At 38.9% G+C, this 10613-nt stretch overlaps 1 long non-coding RNA gene across 1 annotated transcript; it reads left to right on the forward strand.

Moving 5' to 3' along the window:
* Window positions 1-520: 520 nt before the first annotated feature.
* LOC128857275 (uncharacterized) lies at window positions 521-10380 on the forward strand. The gene is made up of 3 exons (XR_008453914.1): window positions 521-1122; window positions 2002-2948; window positions 8637-10380. It is a non-coding gene; the product is annotated as an uncharacterized LOC128857275 (long non-coding RNA).
* The last annotated feature ends 233 nt before the right edge of the window (window positions 10381-10613 follow it).

Below are 10613 nucleotides of genomic sequence, written 5' to 3' on the forward strand. Positions count from 1 at the left end.
ACCAAAAAGGAAGAACAAGTTTTTTCTAATAGCGGTCGCCAGGCAGGCAATGGCAAACCTCCGAGTGTATTTCTGCCATGAAAAAGCTCCTCATAAAGAATATCTGCCGTTCGGAGTCGGCTTGAAACTGAAGGTCCCTCCATTTGTGTAACAACATCAAGACGCACAGCACAAATAGGAGGAGGAGCTCGGCCAAACGCCCAACAAAGGTGTACGCGCCTACCATTCGTGCGTGACTACCATTCGAGCACAACGTCTGTGGTCAGCATATGGCTGCCGTGGAGGTCGTTCTGTGTAGCTGTCCGGCGTTATCCAGAATCAGACTTAGGATAGTGGGTTGTGATATACTGAGTATGGATAATGTTCATACTCTTTCTCTTCCGGATCTCTTAAGACTCATCAATGAATCCAAGATATTTGCGGAAGATTGACCTCAACTAATTTTTCCGTCTTACCACCCACTTTTTATCTTTCCTATTTCTCTCTTCTTTCTACTGAAATCTATCCGGGTGTAGTACAATGGTCTCCTGACTGAGTGCTTGGACTGGGACCCCCCACAAATCTAAAATAATCTAATCTAATCCAACCATTCGGTGGGGTCCGGGTTCGAAACCCATTGGTGGTACGAATAATAAAAATTAGGAAAAAGGTTTTTTTCCCAATAGCTGCTCCCCCTCGGTAGGCAATGGTAAACCTCCGCCTGTATTCGTGCCATGAAAGCTTCTCATAAAAACCATCTGCAGTTCGGGAAGCGCTCAGTTTTTAATTGTTTCCATATTGGTTAGTCTTCCAACCTACATAGTTAAAATGGTTTACTAAATCTTCAGTAAGTCTTAAAAACCTTTATTGCTAAACTAACAGCTGGCAACACCACGTAACTGGCCGAGCTTTTACAGCCCACCACTTCGTGCCCACCCTCGCGCACGCTCTCGCACTGCTTCGCTCGCAAGAACTCTCGCGCGAATTCAGCAAACTTGTCAGGAAAATTTCACTTGCACTCGCATATCCTGACAGCAATGCATTTCTGTTGAGTTTTTAGTCCTTTAGTGAATTCGGAGCAGTAAAGTTTTGAAAGGCGGTGGAAAAGCGCAAAAATTCCAACTGCTGTGCCATACAATTCAAGTGAGCCAATGCAAAGACAATAAAAACCAAAAATAATTAAATAATTATTTTTCAAAGACTTGTGTGCGAAAATGTGTTTTACATTTTAAAAAAAGTACATTGAAAGCGCGTGTGTGTGCGTATTTAAAAAAAAAAAAAGTTGTGTTATGCAAAAACTGCTGAGCGACATTTGAAGAAAAATGCAGTGAGCCATAAATGTTATAAAAATACAATTTAGTCATATCCTACATGTGTACATACATACTAACATACATACATACACACACATAGTATTTGACGTTGTGCTGTGCTGGGCTGCTTCGTGGTTTTGTAGTATTAAAATCCCTTCGGCTGCGGGCGCGCATGTTATCGCTGTGTCGTGGTGTTTTCGTTGCCATAGTGTGCGTGCGTGTGTGTGTGTGTGTGTTTGCATATGACGCGTTTACAAAAAATTTTTTGCTGCTTCTTCTTAATATATTTCTAAAACAAAAAAAAACAGAAAACTGTTGGTGCCTCGTTGTCGCTTGTTGGTGCCTTCTTTGAGTTTTTTCCTTGTTTTTTATTGCGTTTTTTTTTTTCTTTCTCAGTTTCTTGTGTTATGCTGGCGTTAATTTTTCGCTCGTGCATTAACACTGCGCGTTTTCCACAACTCGGGCATTCGTCCGCCTGAGTCCTTCGATTGCGCGAGCCAAATGTGGTTGTTGTTGCACAATTTTAGTGATTTTTTTATGCTATTTGATTTTGTTGACTTACAATTTGCGTTTTACGACTTTGAAACTTCACTTTTTATGCTTTATTTCTTTTTTTTGTGCTTTATTTTCCTTTTTTTCAAATATTCTTCGAGTTTTATTAAATTCTAAGCTCTTCCTCGTTTTGGTTGTTATCTCTTTGCTTTTGCAGATGACGTAGTCATTTTAATATTTTCTTTTAACACCAATTCCTTCTCTTATTTGTGCCGAACTTCGTCGCATTTCATCATGAATGTCGTCATCTAGTCAACGCCAAGTGAAATAAAAGAGAAAGTGTAAAAAAAAACAAAAAACAAAAAAAAAAATTCGCCTAAGCGTAAAGTACTCAAAAAAATGAACCAGTAAAAGCATTATTAATAACAGAAAAATAAAAAAAAGTAAATCATAACTTTAATACAAATGCTAACGGAACTGTGCAATCAATCTCAGGCGCGCCTCCAAATGCGTTACGCTCGAAAACGGAAGTGATCCGCACCGAACGCACTCGAACGCTAGCTAGCGGCTTGAATTTATGTCGTAGGTGTATATGTAAGAGTGTAGTTTTAGCAGCAGCAGCAGCAGCAGCAGTAGCAGCGGCGCCTCCAATTAGCGCCACAAAGTCAACCACCACAACCGCCACAGTAAATGAACTAAACACACAAACTCACAGCGTCAGTAATGAGCGTCTATGCCCGTGGTTATATGTATGTGTTTTTTGTAGTGCAGTGTATGTGATGTGCTAGTGTGTGCGTAAAGGCTCACACACCAACTAACAGCTTGGTCGCCTGCCCTACTCTACACCTGTCCAACGGACCGTCCACCGTACTTGCGTCTGCTTTTAATTCACATTCACTGGTGCTTTGGTGCTTTTACGTTCCCGTATCCGTTTCCGCTTCCGTTATTGCACAATCCAAACACGCACTCGTCCTCACATACATACACATACTTATGTACATATACCAGCATACTTGCATACATCATTAAGCACTCAAAAGAAATTATTCGCGTAGCAAGCGTGCGAGGTGCACTCTCTCTCTCACACTCTCTCTGTTTTGACTCGTGACTGAACTGTTAATGCACTGAAAACACGCAAAATGTGTCAAATCAATCAATTAAAATGTGAGAGCAACAAAACAAAAAACATAATATGTACCATACTCGTTACTACTCGTTATTCCCCTAGTCGTTCGTTGTTCATAAAGTGTTTTGAATTTCCTTTGCTATGCCCTTTTAATCCTGCATACAATTAACCTTCCTCTACTACTTACTACTAAATATGATACTAAATACTAAATACTAAGTTCTTAATACTAAATACTGAATACTACTTACAATACTCGTATACCAAGGAATCTAACGAGAGGAAAAACAGAAACAACAACAAACAACTTTCAAACTTATTTTTGTCACAGTTATTATTTCAGTTTATAGGAGTTGAATAAATATATATCATACTTACATACATACCTACATACATACATACACACATACATACATACATACATACTTTACGTCCTTCACAGTACTAAAATTGATTCTCGCCTCTGTTAATCGGCCATCCCATAGTTTTAATTGAAAGCCTAAGTCCATATCGATGTACTTCCCGAAATAGTTATTGATTCTAATAAATTAGTTTTGAGGAAAAATAAATCTGCATTCTGTGTACACATGATTTTAGCGGTTTTGCAAATGGCTAGATTATTCCATCTCCTGTCTGTCCGTGTTTTCATGTCCGGAGCGATGTCATTGTATACCGTATTTAAAGGTTTCAGTATGTCGTATAGACATGCAACCGTCTGTCTGCGGCTAGTCTCTCTATGGCTTCTCTACTTTTTAGAACATTTTTAGATGAAATTTCATATGAGTTTATTGCTTTTATCGCCACTTGATCAACGTATGTATGTATTTATTTATTTTGGCGTTGCTTGATGTCTTTGCGAATGCTATTTTCGCAGCATTACCTACAGCAAAGACTTCTGCTTGAAAGATACTGCAGTGCTCAGGGAGCTTAATTGGCTGCCTGATGTCTAGCTCTGCGCAATAGATCTCTGCCCCTACTCCGTCTAACATTTTCGAGCCATCAGTAAATATATTAAGAGTATTTGGGCTAGGTTTTATACCTCTTTCCCATCCCTCTTCTTCTATTGTTATGCAGAATTTCTTCACCCAATTGCATTTCATTGTCATATAGTCCATCTGGGCCATCATGCCTATTGAGCTATGCCTGAATGTTTTACAGGTAAATTCGCCTGTCGCGCTGAGTCTTCCGGCGGATTTAGCAGCTAGCACCAAGACGTTGAATACTTTCCATAGGTTTTTTATATGTCGGTTTTCTTAGCGCAGTCCACACCGGAGCACCGTGTACAGGGTTGCCCATATTCGACGGACCCTGTATCTTTTGACAGATACGTCAGATCGCTTAATGACATACCGCGTTGGAATCGTGGAAGCGCACCAAAATTGTTGACTTTTACATTCAACAAAAGAAGTCAAAAGAAGAAGAAGAACAAAATCATCATGTCCGATGAGGCTCATTTTTTATTGAACGGTAAACAAGCAAAATTGCCGTATTTACCCACTGAAAATCCTCACGAAATTCAAGAGGTACCTCGTTACGACGAAAAAGTTAATGCGAAAACGGTTATTGAGGCGTTTTTCACTTTTGTGATGCCAATTATTCGTGGAGAGCGTATGAGGCAGTTCTGGTTCAACAAGATGGCGCTATACCACACACAGCTCGCACCACAACCGATTTTTTGAAGAAATTGTTTCCTCGTCGTTTGATGTCGAAAAATGGCGATTTTGACTGGCCACCGCGTTCGCTCGATTGAACGCCACCTGACTTCTTCTTGTGGGGATATTTAAAATCAAAGGTTTATATTAATAAGCCAAAGACCATAGAAGAGATCAAGAACAACATCAAACAACAGGAAATAGCCGCTATTCCAGCCGAAATGTTAGCTAAAACTATGGAAAATCCTGCAAAACGGGCACAATACGCCGTACAGGCTCAAGGCGGCCATTTGAGAGATATCATATTCAAAAAGTGATGTCAACAAATCTACTTGATACCAAATAAAATGATTATTATCGTCAACATTAAAAAAATTAAACACATGGGTCCGTCGAATATGGGCAACCCAGTAGTAATATTGGCTTTACTATAGCTGTGTAGCACCAATACTTTATAGCAGGAGGTAGACCCCATGTAACTCTCATCATCTTTTAACATGCGTATAGTGCGTTACTGGCCTTTTTCTTCCTCACTAATATATTGTGCTTCCATGATAGTTTACTATCCAAAATTACTCCAAGTGTAGAACATTTTTCGAGGTGGACCAAATATATGTTGGTTCCTCACCACGGTTTGCTACTTCAAGGCTACTTTGTAAAATAAAATTGAATAGGGTCTCACCTCTATCGTTTATGTCGGAGCTTCCCCAGATGGTATGATGTGAGTTTCCACTGGTGTCTATATAGTATTTTGAACCATTCCACACTTACCTTAATTAATCACGTCTCCGTTCTTCCATTGTGATGTTTAGCACACACGTTTTTTGCACTGCTCTTTTAATTTTAGATTTGGCTACTTTTTCTTGGAATCAATAACGTAATAAAAGGCGATCATACCAGTACCGGTTTCAATGGAATTTTTATATTTTTTTCTTTTTCACACAAATTTCTATGAAAACAAGAACAACCAAATAAGTGGTATGTTTTGCACTGAGGGTGGACTTTTGCACTTTTTCCTAAAGAATTGGTAAAGAATATTTGGAATAATTTTGCAGTCATTTCTCATTCTTACTGCCTTTTTGCTTACAAAAATGCTTATGAAATTGTTATGGAAGAAAATACACTTATTTTGAGGTTATATAGGAATTAATCAAGATCCGACCAAGATAGACCGAAAGCCGTTAATCGGAAGAAATTATAATCAAGTTAAGGTGCGTTGAAAACCAAGGGTTAAAATTATTTTTCATTTGGTGATTTTCAAGAAGGTTTATACCTATGAAATCGGAATTTTGTTATAAATATTTTTTATTCCAAAACAGTTAAAAAATATTTTTAAATTCTCATTTTTCCATCTCCCAGGACATTTGTGAGTGACTCGCCAATATAGTTGTTCATCTTTTAAGTTCAACCAGTTGACGAATCATTTTTTCACATGTAAATAAATTTTATTTCGCTTCGTATTGGAGCCCGCACTGAAGCTACTCCAAACGGCATTCACTTTTTTTGCAACACAATTGCTTGCTCGATCACGAACGGAGCCATTCGGAACCAGTTGGTATCCGGGGAATCAACAGCAAATTTTGTTCAAAACGATGTAGATTGTGATTTGTCGTCAGTGTGACTGGTTAGCCTAGGCCGGCATATGAGTTCCATCGATTGGAATTTCACAAATATTTATATAACATTCCAGTTTACTTTTAGCTGGAGGCGAAAACTAATAACACAAATTTTGACTCTTTTTGCGCACCGGATGCCATTTCGAGGTAAAGGATTTTAAATTAAAGTAAAACAATAAAACTTCAAATTGATTGGGCAATCTTTATAATTTTTGTGTAGCACCATTCATGACATTTATTTTTTAAAGATAAACCCCATCGAATGTTGGCCGCAACTGCGCGGTGATTAGGTCAACCGTAAACACCAATTTTGAATGACTCGCCGGAGGACTTCGGTCGGTATCTTGTGAATAACTTTATTAATGTTCGCTTGCAATGTCTCAATTGAAGCTGATTTATTCATAAAGCATTCAGACTTTACATACCCCCACAAATAAAAGTCCAAACGTGTGATATCACACGATTTTGGTGGCCAATCAAGTGGTCCGAGGCGAGAACGAGAGATAAATTGCTCACCGAAACGTCGATGCAGTAAAGCCATTGTTTCACGGGCTGTATGCAAGTTGCGCTGTCCGCCGTCTTCTTGGAACCAAATGTTGTGGAGATCATGAGCTTCAATTTCCTGCATCAAAAAGTCGTTTATCATGGCGCGATAGCTTTCGCCATTCACTGCTACATTGGCTCCATCCTCGTCTTTGAAAAAAATAAGGACCAACGATTCCTTCAGCCTTCAGGCCGCAGGAAACAGTTGTTTTCAATGGATGTAATGGCTGTTCTTGAATGGCTTCGAGTTACTCTTCAGCCCAAATACCGGAATTTTGTTTATTAACGTAGCCATGTAGCCAAAAATGTGCCTCATTCCTGTACAAAATTCGGGACCAAAAATGCGGTTCTTCGGCGTGTTCTTCAAGAGCCCAACGACTGAAATTATGACGCTTTGGAAGTTCGGCCGGCTTCAAATCTTGGACTAGCTGTATTTTATACGCTTTCAGTTGGTTTTTCAGATCGGCACCTAATCGATTCTTCCGGGTCTTCGGCAAACTCTCATTTATAGCCGGAATATTCTCTTCACTTCGAGGTGAACGTGATGTAATCGGTCCGAGTATCATCCAATAATATAAAGTTATTCTTGCTTTTGCCGCTGGTTTGCCGAATAGTGCGTTCGGTAGAACGGTTATGTACGTCATAAGTTGGCCTGAGCACGCGAGGAACACTTTTCACAGAGCGGCGATTTTCGTAATTATTTTGTACGATTTTTAAATGGTGTTGAGGCGTAGGTCCTTCCACGATGAAATATTAATGAATATTGAAAAAATTATGTATTTAGTTTGACAGTGGTCCCTCGTGAGCTGTCAAAAAAACCCTCTTGGAAAATGTACCTCTTATCTGATTACCCTTTATAATCACTCGCTGATGCCGAAATCGAGTTCTTGTTTTGGCAAGGTTTTGAGAGATTTGAGAAATTTAGTCACATGTCGGACTAGTTGGATAATTTTAATAGGAATTGTAGCTGAATTACACTACTTTTCGATAGGCCTAGTTGCTGAATTGATTAATCATTTCAACTGTTTTTTTATGAAGAAACTAAAAAAAATCACGTGGGAAAAATAAAAAACGAAAACTAAGGAATTTTTTGTAAGTTTTTCCTGCTGCTGTTTTTTAGGAAAAAATCAAGCTACTAACGATGAAAATCGATGTTTATTTATCCCTTTGTGGGAGCCTTATTTTTTGAGGGTCTGGAGGACGTCTCAAAAGCGGATCTCCCAGCTCTGCTTAGAGCTACATGAAGTCTACTTTCAGTACTCAAACAGGTCGGTCTCCATCTGGTATCGCTAGGGACCAAAAGGTATATGCGTGGCTTAATGCCAACCAGGCTAACCTAACCTATCCCTGTGTAAATTCCGGTTTCATAGGTATACACCTGAAAAGGCTGTGTGTGTGCGGATCAGCGAGTGCTTATTTAAGCGCAGAAAAGTACTCTTAAAAATTAGTACTTAAGTATCATACTTTCTAGTATGCGCTAACATACATACATACCTATCAATACAAACATCAGCTACCAATACATCATCTACAAATACAAACAATTTCCACTATAGCAAAGAAATTCGTTCAGATTTATGTCTCTCCTCCTATTCGAACTCCTTTGCATGCTTGACTATAAAGTTCACCTTTTTGTCTTCATTAGCAAAAAAAGTTAGTTAAATTTAGAATTTGTTTAAACAAAAAATTAGAAACTGCATATATTACAGTGTAAAAAAGTTCCGTTTTTCGTTTATCAAAAAAAAAAAGTGTAAAATATTAAAAATATCTACAGCGTTCTTTCGTTTCGTCTTAATGTTGCAAATTTGTGGTTAAAATAACTGCGACCAAAATTTCTTACACACAAAAATCTGTATCTATGTTTGTTACTTACTTATGTTTGTAAGCGAATAAGTAGAGTTAACTCTGTTTACAGCCGTTTGCTTGTCCCGTGATTGGCTTGCGGATGTAGTTGCGTTTCTTATTTGTTAATTACTTGAAAATGCGAAAACAACAACAAAACAGTTAATTAATTCGTGATGTTAGTTGAATTGCTCGTACAAAAAAAAAAATAATAAATAAAAAAATTTTAAATAAATAAAAACAATAACAATTCGTTGTTCGTTCGTTTACACTACTGACATCTCCTGAATATCCTTCTACTATATCTACTACTCGTTCTTTTTCTTCTACATACTCGTATAATTAAATACATACATACTAAAAAATAAAAATAAATAAAATCGTCTGCTTTATATCTCCCTCATAACAACAACAACATATACACCAACATCATACGCGACCGATTGATGAATTAAGGTAAGTGAAGCGAAAATTTCGGCATTATTTCTAAGGTATAAAATTAATAAATTAAATTTTTATTAGTCAAATATGGATTAAGTAAAAAATGTTTGGGTGTATGTAGGCGCCAACATTAGCAGTAATTGTTCAATTCGGGTTTACTGCATATTTTTACTATAATTTCGGGAGTTTGGGATTCGTTGAGGAATATTTCTTTATTAAGCTGAATAAAATGCCTTTTGTTTTTTTATAAAGAAATGAGAAAATTTACACAATTTTTTAATAAAAATACTCTTCTACCTCCTGCGTTCCTACATTCCACTCTTTGCGTAATTCGACCGCGGCATAGTCACTTCTTCCTCTTCTCTTCTTAATTGGCGCTATAACCGCTTACGCGATTTTGTCCGAGTTTAACAAAGCGCGCCAGTCGTTTCTTTCTTGTGCTAACTGGCGCCAGTTGGACACACCAGGTGAAGTCAAGTCCTTCTCCACCTGATCTCTCCAACGCAGAGGAGGCCTTTCTCTTCCTCTGCTACCACCAGCTGGTACCGCATCAAATACTTTCATTGTCCATTCGGATGACATGACCCTGCCAGCATATCCGCTGGATCTTTATTCGCTGCGCTATGTCTATGTCGTCGTAAAGCTCATACAGCTCATCGTTACGTCGCCTGCGATATTCGCCGTTGACAACGTGCAAAGATCCAAAAATCTTACGCAGAATCTTTCTCTCAAACATCCCAAGCGTCGTTTCATCGGATGTTCTCATCGTCCAAGTTTCTGCGCCACAAGTTAGGACGGGCATGATCAGAGCCTTGTAGAGTGTCAGTTTTGTTCGTCGAGAGAGGACTTCACCGCTCAGTTGCCTACTTAGTCCAAAGTAGCACTTGTTGGTAAGAGAGATTCTACGTTGGATTTCAAGGCTCACATTGTTATCGGTGTTAATGCTGGTTCCTAAATAAACGAAGTCTTTTACAGCCTCGAAATTATAACTGTCAACAGTGACGTGGGTGCCGATACACGAGTGCGCCGAGTGTTTGTTTGAATACAGGAGATACTTTGTTTCGCCCTCGTTCACCACCAGACCCATTCGCTTTGCCTCTTTTCCAGTTTGGATAAGGCAGAACTAACAGCGCGGTTGTTAAGGTCGATGATGTCAATATCATCGGCACACGCCAACAATTGTACGCTCTTATAAAATATTGTGCCTGAGCGATTAAGTTCTGCGGCTCGTCCGATGCTCTCCAACATCAGGTTAAAGAAGTCACACGACAGCGAGTCACCCTGTCTGACGACGGCTGACGGCGCTGCTGGTGTTGAGCAACGTCATCTTGCAAAGCCGTATTAGTTTTGTGGGGATACCAAATTCAGACACCGCGGCATACAAGTAACTCCTTTCCGTAGAGTCGAATGCAGCTTTGAAATCGACGAAAAGATGGTGTGTGTCGATTCTCCTTTCATGGGTCTTTTCCAAGACTTGGTGTATTATGAATATTTGGTCGATGGTAGATTTTCCAAGACTAAATCCACACTGGTAAGGTCCAATCAGTTGGTTGACGGTGGGCTTCAGCCTTTCACACAATACGCTACCTAGAACCTTATAGGCGATATT

This window comes from Anastrepha ludens, chromosome 3, assembly GCF_028408465.1.
Source record: "Anastrepha ludens isolate Willacy chromosome 3, idAnaLude1.1, whole genome shotgun sequence".
Lineage (NCBI taxonomy): Eukaryota > Metazoa > Arthropoda > Insecta > Diptera > Tephritidae > Anastrepha > Anastrepha ludens.